This window comes from Octodon degus, unplaced genomic scaffold (assembly GCF_000260255.1).
Source record: "Octodon degus isolate 3935 unplaced genomic scaffold, OctDeg1.0 scaffold00152, whole genome shotgun sequence".
In the NCBI taxonomy this organism is placed as follows: domain Eukaryota; kingdom Metazoa; phylum Chordata; class Mammalia; order Rodentia; family Octodontidae; genus Octodon; species Octodon degus.
The window spans coordinates 4344196-4353168 of NW_004524728.1; the positions used below are offsets into that span (position 1 = coordinate 4344196).

Here is an 8973-nt window from a genome sequence, read left to right on the forward strand (position 1 = left end):
CTCTCTCTCTCTCTCTCTCTCTCTCTCTCTCTCTCTCTCTCTCCTCTTTCTCTTCCCCCCCAAAGATCTTTATTCTCGGTTCTGAAATGGCAGATAATGTCACTGTGCGAGTAAGAGGTCCCACAAACTCTAGTAATTTTTAGTCAGTGTTACATCCCACTGTCACTGTATGAGATAAATTAATCAACCTGAAACATAACAGAAGTGAAAGCAAAATGGGAACATTTTTACAGGCAGATGATCCCAGTTACCTTAAAGGTTAATTTTCAAATTTACATAGTCACAGAACTGTCCAGTTCCAGTGAAAATCAAAAAAATCAATTCAGAAACACTAAGTCAGGCAAGCAAGCAAAATTCAGAATATTTAAAAAATGCGAGTCCCAGTTGCCTCAAGCACAGTGAATTTGAAGGTGCTCAACAGAACCAAAAGCAAGAGAAATGGAAAGAAACACTTCAAGAACACCAAAATTGATTCCCTGGTTTGATAAATGAGAGCAGACTCCAACTGGTAAAGCTCACAGGTGAGATCAGGTACACAGATCTAATTTCCAGTAATATTTGTATTTACATATCATTAAAATACAAGAAGATAAATATCCAGAAACATTAATTACACTGATCTAAATAAAATTGCTCAAAACAAGGAGGAAAGAAGTGGAGCCATTAGTATAGGACAGCAGCACCCCACGCGTAAGAGTAAATAGAAAGGTCACAATTTAACACTTTTCAAAAATACAAACAAAGCTCTACCCAGCTCTCATTTATATGGAAATGCACTAGCTTTAAAAATGTACATTCACCACTCTCCTACACTTTTTCACTGTTTTCTTTTTTGTGGTGCTGCAGCCAAATCTAAGGCTTCATGCATGCTATACAAGTGCTCTATCCTCAGCTGCGATCCCAGCCCTTGCCTATTCTTTAAAACTAAGGACTGGGGTGGGGGGGGGCAGAGAGCTGGCTCTGTGGAATAAGCGCTTCCCTGGCAAGCACAAGGGCCTGAGTTCAAATCCCTGATTTTGAAAAAAAAAAAAAAAAACAACCCAAAAAACTAAGGACTGGGTTTTTTAAATGATATATGCACATTTTAACTGCAAGTCTAAGGAATAAAGAAAGTTTGTATATTGGTAACTCATAGTGTTTTTATAAAATGAAAAACTGTCTAATAAAATACATTTTTCACTGGGAAAAATAAATAATAGACAATTGGATCAACACAAAGTGAACATTAATTTTGGTAGATTTCAGGATAGGACAGTCCACTAACAAACATATTTGACCTTATTCTCCCAGTTGTTTAACTTCTGAGCTTAGAATTTTAAAAATCTTTTTGAGATTTTATTATGTTGAGATTTGTTTGCATTCCACATCATCTCCAGGCAAGCTCTGAGCGCTTATAGTTCTCTAATGTTGGGAGCTTAGTGAGAAACACCTGGAACAGCGGTGGTGGAGGAGCTGGCTGTAACACCTGCAGCAGCTGCTGTGGCCGTGCACATACAGCAGTTGCATTTGTCAGATGGCCCACCCCCTTCTCTTATCACCTTGAGCCAGTAACTCTTCACCAACCTGTGTTTCTTCAAGGAAAAATTTCTGAACAGATTCAGCATCTTTAAGGTCAGGTAACTCGGAAAGTCCATCTCTCTCCTTGGCAAGCTTCTGCTTCTTTCTTCATTTTTGAAGCCTGTTCTCGAAGGTGGGATCACTTCGCTTCTGTGGTTGCAATAAATGCAGTACATGATGAAGAGGGTCCCCGCACAGCAGCAGCAGCGGCACTGTTCTGACCCACCATCTCCTTGCCACTTCAGTGTGCCTGGTGCAGTGGGCCTGCACTGGGGAGGTTGGCCACAAACCTGAGAGGCAGTGGTACCTCCACCCTGGTCTTTCTTTTTTTTTAACATTTATTTAGTGTGTGTGTGTGTGTGTGTGAGTGTGGCCAGCTCAGCCCACCAGGGGGCGCGGCTGGCTGGCATGTGGTGCTGGGGGATTGAACCGCGGTCCCTGAGCTTTGCCAAGCTTGTTCCAAGTAGGTGCTTTAGACCACTGAGCTATCTCTCCAGCCCACCCTGGTCTTTCTTGACGCTGAGCTTCAGCTCGGTTTCTCAGCTCCTTGCCTGAGGAATAAGCACCTGTTCATCTCTCAGCATTTTGACCCTGTCCCCAGTCCACAGCCTTTCCAACACTCCTGCCAGGAGTCACATGTCCTTTCTGCATTCCACACACATTTTCTGTCACAGCCCAGAGACTGTTTTATTCACTCATTCTAATTAGGTGGTTTGAAGGAAAAGGCTACATCTTCTGACTCTTCAGGAATTATGGTCTAAAAGAGTTGAATAGAAAGCATAAGAAACTCCTAACCACAGTGGGAACACTAATGCCGTGTTATGATGACAAATGAGCATGTCTTTCTCCCTCGCCTGATCACGTGCCTAATGCTTCAGATGTCCAAAGACTGTTCGTTTTTGTGGTATTCCAACTACTTTCTTTGTTCAGCAGTAGCTAGAAAAGGGCGGGGGATATGCTAGTGGCTTAAGTGCCTGACTGGCAAGGGCAAGGACCCAAGTTCCATCCCCAGAACTGCATGAAAAATTAATAATAATAATAATAATAATAATAATAATAATAATAAAATGGCTGGAAGACATGTTGCAGGTACCACATTAGCAGTTATGGAGTGAATAAATTGTTGATAAAGAAAAATCTCAAACACTAGTCCCTTACGCTAACTGTCTAATATAAATTCTAATATAGCTCTAGGAAATCAGACTTTCTAATTTTAGAACAGGAGGCAGACAGATGACTTTGGGGTCCTGATTTCAAGTCTATAGGTAGATGTGCTGAGGTTATTTTCGAATACTATATAACTTTATTAAAATGGCTGGAGCTCTCATGGATTTTGCTTTGGAGGAAGTCCTGAAAGCCCCTAACAGGTACCAAGCAATGACTGTCTCTACCCAGGTGAGCACTTACCTGCTTCACAAAATAAAAACCGCCAATGTTGACACAGTGTTATTTTAAGTGCAATTTAATTGTTTTTCTGTACCTCCCTAGTAAGAAATATTAGCCCCAGGATTTTAATGCAGTTAGAGTTTAAGTTTTATTACCTGCAAATAAATAAATTTTGATTAGCATTGTGGATCTGAAATGATTTCAGATATTCTCAGATTGCCAAAACACATACTTTATACATAGGGTGAATTCTTCTCAGTTTAAATGGTTTTGTATTTGTTCACTGTTCATCCAACCATTCATTTATCATTCAAAAATTTCATTGCTGTAGGAATGGTACCATTTTTAAGGAAATTAAGGGAATGAGATATATTGCTAGATTACAGAATTTTATGTTATTGGACAGTTTGTGAAGATAGTAATCATGCTTTATTAATGTTTATATTTATCCTTTAGTACAGTTGCTAGCATGTATTGGGGATACAATAAATATTTAATAATGAATAATAGTCTCACTTTTATAAAGAATATTTTGTCAAAATTAGTGGCCAATTTTTATTATTCATTATTGAAATTTATATTTTCTTGTGGCTAACATAAATGGAACTGAAACAGCAACAAACAAAAGTTAGAGATAAAGTAGGTGAATTATTTTACAATTTCACAAGTCAATGTAGATAAAAATTTTTAGGTACTGAGAAGATTTTGAAACCTAAAGCTGTGTTTGAATGACTCCTCAAAGAAAATGCCTTAGTTTTGAGATAACTGTATTACATTTCCATCTAAAATGTTTAAGTGTAGAAATCTGAATTGCATAAAGCAGGTTGTGTTTTAAAAAGTAAGTGAAAAGACCAGAGATATCTCAAAGTTTTAAATGTGCATAATTTTTTGGAAAAACAATTACAGGAGGTATTTACAATAAATATTCAATGCTTGCCAAATAGCTCAGCAGATTAAGGAACCTGCCTAGGCAGACTCAGGGACTGGGAGTTCCAGCACCACCCTGGCCTGCCACGCTGACTTGCCCCTGGGGTTTGCTGAGATGGCGATTGAGGCTGGGCATGGTGACATAGGCTGTAATCCCATCACTTGGGAGGCTGTGCACAGGAGGATCACTACGATTCTGAGCTATGCAGCGGACCCTGTAGATCCTATCTTAAAAACAAAAATAAATAAAATAAATATTCAAAGTGTAAACACTGTTCTTGTCATGGCTACTGATATTCTTTCAAATGAATTATGAAAGACTATCAAGCTAGAAAGTGAGTCAAAATCATGCAACCTAAGCCACGTTTTTTCTGAATAAGTAAAGGAAGCGATATAGAAGTTTACAAGAAGGTTACAAGAAGATTTTGAGATTTTACGACTACTTCTTGTCATAGTTTTATGAATGAAGATTCAAAGATAAAAGGTGAAAGTTTACTGCACACGGGAGTCATAGAGGCCAGAGTAAAATCAGCATCTCTGCATCCAGGGAACATAAAGGGGTCATGTGACACGTGTACGCACTGTGTGAATTATAGAAGTGCATGGTGCTGAAAGACTTGGATCTTTTGCAGGGGGAAAGAAACTATGCCTGGCCTTTCCCCTCCAGGGAGATATATCTTTATTTTACAGCATAGTAAACATGCCAGCCTTTCCTCTAGGGAGAGATGTGATCCTTGCCTTCTAAGCCTATTTGCTAAACAAACATCTCTGAAAATAATCTAGAGCAAAGGGTGGTTGGCACCTCACTTCCAAGATATGCAGAAATGTGAGAATTCTGTGGGGGAACTGTCCCACATCAGAACAGCACACAGCTGTCTCCCCTTCTCCGGCTCTCTCACACCCACATGTTTTATCCCCATAATTACCTTCTGTCTCAGCAGTGTCTTTACTGTGCATAGATTCTTTGTGTTTGAAAGCCTGTTCCTGGCAGATGAAGAAGCAGACTTTGAAGCCTTCATGACAGGACTAAGGTGGTAGCATGCTCCACTGAGGCCTCTAGATGGCCACCCTGCCCCCTTTTCTTCTGTTGTTGACACTGGGACTGCACTTTTGTCCTTGGATCTGGTCAGGCCTCACTAGGGTCAATGGGACTCACACTAGGGATGCTAAAGAATGACATGGACCAAGTGCCCAGTGAGTGTGAGCGTAAGGTGACTCGGTGTAAAATATGTGCTTCCCACTTGCTCAGTAAGAACTGATGTTTTGGATTTTTTTGAATCTGTAAACTCTGAACATTGTAGGTTAAATTATGTAGCTTAGTGACAATGGTTAATTTAATTATATGTAGTTTTCAATCACATAAACAATTGCATGGTATGTTATTAGGGTTTTTTTTTCCACATTTTTGGAAAGAGTACTGTTTGGACCCTTCACATGTTCAACATGCATAGCCAGGTTTGAAACATCAATTTCCATATTTTTTAAAAAATTGCCATATTTTAGAATCATCAGTTTTACGCGCATGCAAATTATTTCAAATCTAGAAGTTTTGTTTCTGGTCTCATGTTGCCACTACATCTTTTATTTTAAATCATAAGCTCAGGAAAGTTTCTTTTTTTATGTTTGAGCTGTATGCCATGATCCTAGAATGGGACAGTATCATCTATGAGGTTTTTCAAGGTGATATTTAATTTTTGGACAGTAATGATGGTGGGTATATTTCTGTTTATTCACTGACTCCAGTTCCCCTTCAGCTATAATAGACAGAGGGCATTTCAGTTAATTCTTCATTTAAAAAGTCAGGATATGCCATGGACCATGACACATTTGCACACAATTCTGCCTAGTGTTTGCTTCTGTGCTGGTTATACTGCCAAGGAAGCACACCTGTGGTTGTGAAATAGTATAGCAAAAAAGAAAAATCCCCAGTTATTATTTTTTAATGTACTAGATTAGTGTATGTCTTTTAAATAGTTCTAGTTTCACCTTACGTTGAATAATCAGGAAAAGTATAAAATTTCAAAAGTAAAATAAGCAAATTTTATCAGTTACAAACAAAAGAATATAAGCAAGTTGTTGCTTTCCTCACAGAAGATTTGGAGAGTGGAAGGACATCTTTCCATTGCTAAACCTGTGGTATTTCTTTACTTTAGTTGAGAAATTTACAGGTCTGAAATCATTATTTTCACCATTAAAGTAAGAAAAAGCAGCCAGGTGTGTGTGGCGATACTTGTCGCCCCACACTCTTGAGCCTGAGGCTGGAGGATCGCAAGGCCAAGCTGAATGTGGGGAATGAAGCAAATTACTGAGAACCTGTCTCAAAATAAATAAAAAAGCAAAGGGAGTTACCTCGGTGTGAATATTTCAAATTTAATACCCATTATGGCAAAAATACAATTAAATAAAAGAATCAACCTCATATATCCACTTCAGAATTGCTAAGAATACTGAATAAGAAGAAGTATGAATGAACTGTACAAACCACACTTTCTGTGTGTGTGTGTGTGTGTGTGTGTGTGTGTGTGTGTGTGTGCTGACTTCTATGTTCTTTCCCCATCATTCTCCTGTCTGGACTGTTGGCCCTCAGATATGCAGTAACCAAGCTTCGGACATGGGAAACATCTTTGATTTACTCTCCTCAAAAAATTAGACACCACCTTCTGCCAACATTTTCTCCTTGCGCTTTGATCTCTTCTCTTAGGTATAAGTTCAGTCCTGATTCCTGTTGTCTTGAGCTCCATGACCATCCGAGAGATGCTCTCCACACAGCCTTCAGAGCAGTGTGCCTGCCATACAAGCAGCACTGGTCATGAAAACTGCAAATATGGATCATTTGCCCAAACACAACCAAAGCATGTGCTACAATGCCAAGCTCTAGACAGAAGCATTGTCTCGGGGTGGCAAGATAGCTCAGCAGACAAAAGTGCCTGTTTAGGCAGGGGCAGCGAGCAGGGTTTGATCCCAGGCGTGCTGTGCTGGGCCCTGCCTCTGGGGGATGCTGAGATGGAGACTAAGACTGGGTATGGTGGCGCCTTCCTGTAATCCCAGTGTTTGGGAGGCTAAAAACAGGAGAATCCCTGTAAGTCCAATCTGTGTAGTGAGACCCTATAGACCCTGTATTAAAAATATTTAAAAAAATAAATGTTCTCTTAGTATTCTATACACAAAAGTGAATTAGCACTTCTAAAGAGTAGTACATTAAACATTCTTGATGAAAAATTTTGAATTGTACATTAAATGCTCTTAGAGGCTAAAAGAAAGATGTCTCTCCATTTCCCCAAATAATTTGAATTTTAAATTTTTTTTATTTATTTATTAGAGAGAGAGAGAGAGAGAGAGAGAGAGAGAGAGAGAGAGAGAGTGGTGTGTGTGTGTGGCCAGCTCAGCCCACCAGGGGGCAGGGCTGGCTGGCATGTGGTGCTGGGGGATCGAACCGCGGTCCCTGATGCTTTGCTAAGCTTGTTCTAAGTAGGTGCTTTAGACCACTGAGCCATCTCTCCAGCCCCTCCCCAAATAATTTGATATTCCCAAATGAAATAATTTTGTTTCATTCAACAAATTTTATTACTTGAAGAAGGTCATGTGACAAAACACAAACCTGTAACAGAAAGCTTCCTCTTATACATGGCACGAAAGCTTTCTCTCCCCGGCCCAGCTGGCTCTGCTCTCTCTGGCCCAGCTCTCAACTGTCCTGTGACCCATGTCCCACTTTCAGGCAAATATCAGCACTGTTTGCATTAATAAGTCTGATTTTCTCAAGTGTAAGGTATAGTCTAAATTCTCAAAGTTGTGTAAAGTTTGTTACTTCAAATTTATATGTCACTTATGTATGTATCTATTTATGTGTCTATTTATTTATTTTTGGGCGCATGTAGACATCAAAGTATTTTTCCTTGCAGTTATGTAGCACATACATTTTTAAAGACTTGGCTAAACACTAGGTTTTTTACTTCAGCTGGTGTGTTCAGATTAGGCACAGTGGAAAGCCTTATTCCTTACTGTGGAGACAATGAGTAAACTAGGAGCATAAGATATTGTCTGTCCAGCAACTGCTCATATTTAAGCCTTACACTGGAAGGAACAGCCTGAATATGTCACTGACTGTTCACCAAGAAATATGGGCATTTATAAGATAAAGAGTTGAAGCTAATTAATATTCTTATCTCTCTTTTTAAAGCTCAGAATATCTGAAGTCAGTAGTTTGATAATTAAGCTGTTCTTCATTTTCACAAAGAAATTAGACATGATTAGGAACACTAGAGCACTAGGCAGGCCAATTGCTCATCATTGTTAAAACCATTTAATGCATTTTAATGGTGGTTGATAAGGTACAAATTGCTACGTCAGCTAAATGAAAAGATTTCACTACATTATATGCTAAGTATAGTTAGAAATGAGCTTACATTTGCATTTTTATGCATTTGTTCCAAAAATTTAGCATTTTCTCTTAGGTATGTGAAGTGGAAGGTACAATGGTGCACCACTGATGGCCTTATCTCCTCACAGTGTGCACCTCGGGAACCTCACACAAATGTACCGGGAATAGATAGTGAACAAAAAGATAGTCACAGCATTATATGACTAAGGAATCATGCCCAAAGCTTTAAGGGCAGTTGCTGTATAAATGACTTATTGCATTTATTTTTAACATTTATTAGCAAGTACAAAATAACATCTTTGTCAGTTGTCTTATATCAGGTTTAAAGAGTTCATGACTTTATAAAGGTCAACAAACAAACAGAAACAAAAATAATTGTGTAAAAAAATAGTTCTTGGTAGAGGTTCCATTATGTCAATGATGACCTAAAAGTCTTCTACTAAGTCTCTTTTATTTTATTGTGATTTTGTCAACAGATGCCGCTTCCAGAACTTTATTTTTTGTTTATTTTTATTTGCTATTTGAAGATAATAAAAAACAATAAAAATGATTCCAGATTTCAAAACAAGGTGATAGGAAATTAATAGCAGTCACTATATCGCATACTGTTATCTTCAAAATAAGTCCATTTATTTCAGGTAAGATTCTTACATTTAAAATTGCTTTTTGTTAAAGAGTTAAGTGTTGAGATTGGAAGAGAATAATCAATAAATACTCTTTCTGGG

The 8973-nt window shown here is 38.5% G+C and overlaps 1 protein-coding gene and 1 pseudogene across 1 annotated transcript in view; one reads left to right on the forward strand and one right to left on the reverse strand.

The window, feature by feature from the left end:
• The window catches only part of Nkain3 (sodium/potassium transporting ATPase interacting 3), a 713236-nt gene that overhangs the window by 84549 nt on the left and 619714 nt on the right, over positions 1 to 8973 (forward strand). The window lies entirely within an intron of this gene.
• On the reverse strand, positions 1339 to 1786 carry LOC101582382 (annotated as a pseudogene).